This window comes from Perkinsus marinus (assembly GCF_000006405.1).
Source record: "Perkinsus marinus ATCC 50983 genomic scaffold scf_1104296970858, whole genome shotgun sequence".
NCBI lineage: Eukaryota > Perkinsozoa > Perkinsida > Perkinsidae > Perkinsus > Perkinsus marinus.
The window spans coordinates 385,475-389,361 of record NW_003202288.1 but is presented as its reverse complement, the minus strand read 5'-3'; the positions used below and the strand labels follow the sequence as shown (position 1 = coordinate 389,361).

Below are 3,887 nucleotides of genomic sequence, written 5' to 3'. Positions count from 1 at the left end.
CTCGACCAGTCCGTGCGGCAGAGAGCGTCACCTTCTTGTACATGCGTACAGACTTTCTCCTTGTGCTTGCGTACAAGTGTGAGCATAGGATACATTCCGTACTATTGATCTTGAGCATTGAGCGTTACTAGCTCCTAAGTCCGTAGCCGTCTTGGCTCAAGTTCTCAGTGTACGTTTGGGTCGCATCTCTCCAGCTAATGTCGGGTCGTGTTGACACAAGGGAACGACAGGAGGCGCCGGACATCAACAGTACTATAGTTCGCGTTTAGGAATTTCTTCCGTGGTGAGCCTTCGCCTGTATAGTTCTTTAAGGCTCATACACAATCGGTGATATCAGCTCTGAGAAGTGCTGTGTTCATACTTGAACGCAGCAGGCTCGGAAGGTGGAAACGAAAGATGAACGCGGACTTCCGGGGTGACGTCCTTTTCGTGACGCCTATGGCGGGTCACGTCACGACCGAGCGGGACTCACGGAAAAGTGTAGGAGTGATCCGAAAAGTATGGTCACGGAAAAATGTGATGCTTGAAACCCGCACCGTGTGGGTTCCATCTGGCCTGCCGCTCTCACAAGAGAGCATGCTAACTTAGGATTGCAGCGTTCTGCTCTTGAGAACGTCTCTGTGCTGAGGTTGTTCTCGCGTGCGTGCGAGTCGCACGGTGCGACTGCTTTGGTCATCGCCGCCCGAATACAATCCATCAGGCTATGTGTGTGCGTGCCCCGTTGCTCATAGCTAATGCTTTGGAAGCCTCACGAATTGTCCATTATTCTTTTCGATCGAACTTATTGATACATATGACATCGGCATCAGGTATTATCACACTGCTCGATGCATAGCAATATGGCCGCTTATTCGTTGTCTCTCCTCCTCCTCTTCGCAGCAGCGAGAGCTGATCCGCAGCCAGTCGTGCCCTATTTGCCACTGGAGCAACCGGTGCTGCGCTCGCCCAATGACGTGGAATATCGCGCTTACCAACCTGGTGATGACTTGAAACTTGTAAAGAAGGTGCTGCCCGTAAGCTGCCGTAAAACCTCATGCTGGGTCGCGGTTGCAAGTGGAACTCCGGTAGGGCTGGTCTCAAATTCTGATTCTCAACTGCCTTGGTTGGCGAGAAGGATAGACTTGGATTCAACTATCAACTTTGAGACGTTTGACCGTTTGAACCACCCTCCGCGCCGTATTCTTTGCGTTCGCCGCGGATGACTATCATCCGATGATACGTCTCTCAGTGACTGGGATTCCGTCGCCTGTGTCTTGTGCTTGCGTATTCGAATGGAAGAGTACTTTCACCAGCTGAACCATGTTGCGGATGTTGCTTAGAAGTCTTTCTCACAATGAGCTTCCTTTTGAGAGTGCTCAAGGATTGGAAGGCTTCAGGTGTGACCTGAAGCTTTACAAAAACCTCACGACCTTTTTCAAAGACGCCCTAAACCCCAACCGTTTGGAGCCCATTCCATAATGGTCCATTGTCAATGGGCCCCAAAAGGTGGAGGCTTAGTGACCTTGGCCAGAGTTTTGGACTCGGGAACCACTCGAGATTGTCAAGTCTATAACATGATGCAAATAGCATCAGTCATTCAAGTATAATCTGCCTTTCAGACTGTAGTCGGCGTAGTGGAGATGCAAATCCCCGCGAAGTACATACAGAAAAAGGTCAAGGACGCCATCAAAGCCGCGATGTGAGTGGAACTCGTTGTGTTAGAACTTCTCATGTTCTCTGTCATTCCTTTGACGCTCTCTCGCAGGCCGGAGCCGAGCAAGGAGAAACCTAACGGGAAAATCGGTTATATAGAATATGTAGGCAACTTGGAAATTCTCTCGACAGCGGCGAGTAGTTGACGTCAAGGTCTTCAGGTTGCAGTTGCCAAGGGTTGGCGTGGAAAAGGAATTGCGAAAGAGCTCATATCGAAGACTTTCAAAGGAGTATGTCATCCATGACATTATTTATCAACTTGAGTCACTCAAGTTGAGTAGATATAAGTTATAGAAACCTCTTATTCACTCGGGTTTTCTGAATACCACTGAAGCACCATGGGAACTTTGGCGTCGTATATTCCGAGGCAAGGTTCGGAAGCCCCTTGCCCAGGAACCTTTCTCAAATTGATTCAGTTCGATTCTTCCGTATCTCCTCAGATCGGTAGAACTAAGCCGAACGTGGTCGCTATGTATCTGTGGACGACATCACTCAATAAGGAGGCGATCGGCCTCTATAGGAGCTCCAAATTCGTTCAAGTCTTGCGTAAGCTCATTCAGCGCTAGCGAGCTATGGGGTGGTGACGCAATATATGAACAGGCTGTTGAAAAGATTCGGCTGAACGGCTCCCAGGATGTTTCTCTTCGTTTAATCAGCAAGTTCCCGGAAGATTTCAGGAAGATTACTGGGCTTGAACTTCAGGGACGTTCAGTGACTGCGTTCTTTCTGAGCTAAATTCGGGTTAAACACTCAGTTAGGAGTGCACGCCTTCGACAGCTTCATAGGTGATTATTTCTGGCAAATAAATAGAGAGGCTCTATTCATGTGCCCCGTGTGCGTCTCTATCAGAGACGTTCCTGGACTACTCGAAATTCGAGACTCGAATGCTGAGCATTCAATGCTCCCGGGAATATTCCGGAGCTGATGACATCACGTTGTTTTGAACATATTTTGAATGCCGGTGTTGTTTCTGGAATCGGCAGGGATCCTCAAACTTTCGTTCTTAGGTGAACCAGCCTGGATCTACTTTGCCCGCTACGACATGACCTAGCAACCCTACACACCATTGCAGCCGAATCCTTCTTATCTACTACTATCTTCTAAGACGACAAGTATCCCTAAGATCTTAATGTGAAGAAGATTCCTCTTCGCGATCCGATCGCGGCGATCGGCGTGCGGATAACGGCTGCTACCTTTTATCTCACCATGCCAAACCACCAAAAACAGTTAGCTCCGTGATTGGAATGTTTCGGGGATACTATTGACTATTTTCGCCTCCAGAAGGGGCCTTCTTCCGAATGTTCGCACAAAAGATTATGTTCTAGGTTGTGTTGGGTTGTATTTGTCACGGAGTGCTCTAAGTCACCACCCTGTACCCGGTGTGGATGATATGGGAGTGTGGCCAGGATCGGACCTTGAGGATCCACTGGCAAAGCTCGATGGTTGCTCACGAAGCTACGCTAGGCAACTACTTGGCCGGGTCAAGTTGACCCTGATCGTCACAGTACCGTATACATGCAAATGTCGAACGTGGTTTAAGTGGGCAATGGAGCACACTGTCGTTCAGTCACAATCCGGACCGTCTCGTTTATGGGAAGATGAAGAACACCTACAAAAGTCAGAGCCATTGTTTAGTGGTTGAAGTACAATCGATAGGGTAGACGTTGCCGGGGCGAACTGTCTTGATGTGCCGTTTCTAGAGACCCAAGTCGCTATAGCCGCATCCTGGGTCTCCTCCATACTCTCCGAAAGCCGACGGTCACTCAAACTGAGAGTCTCGGGAACAAATGGAAACACAACACATCGTTGATGAAACACATCGTTATCAGTGTAAGAGTAGCGTTGTAGAGATTGTTTTGATGCCAGCGGCATCATGCCACAGCATGTGGCAGTTGATCCAGCCGTGCTGCATCGTAGTTCTCCCAAGCTTGGAATGACTCCAATAGTCTGATCTATAATAGCGTTGCCAGTTATCAAGACAACATCCGCAACTTCTCTCTCGAGCTGCAGAGAGTGCGAGCCATGCTCCGCCTGTAGATTTGCAGCGGGCTTGCTCCACGAGTCTCGATCACGAAGGCTTCCATCGCCGCGTCCATAACAGATTCCATCATCGCACATTACAAGTGCCATGACCGTTGAGACAATTAGCGTGGTTGATGCACTTATCTGCGTACGGAAACAATCGTTGTTATCTG

General features: G+C 49.0%; 1 protein-coding gene across 1 annotated transcript in view; it reads left to right on the top strand.

Annotated features, from left to right (window-relative positions):
* Window positions 1-3,887, top strand: part of Pmar_PMAR024587 (origin recognition complex 1 protein, putative) — a gene marked incomplete at both ends in the record, with an annotated part of 7,338 nt that overhangs the window by 2,247 nt on the left and 1,204 nt on the right. The gene's annotated exons all lie outside the window — the stretch shown is intronic.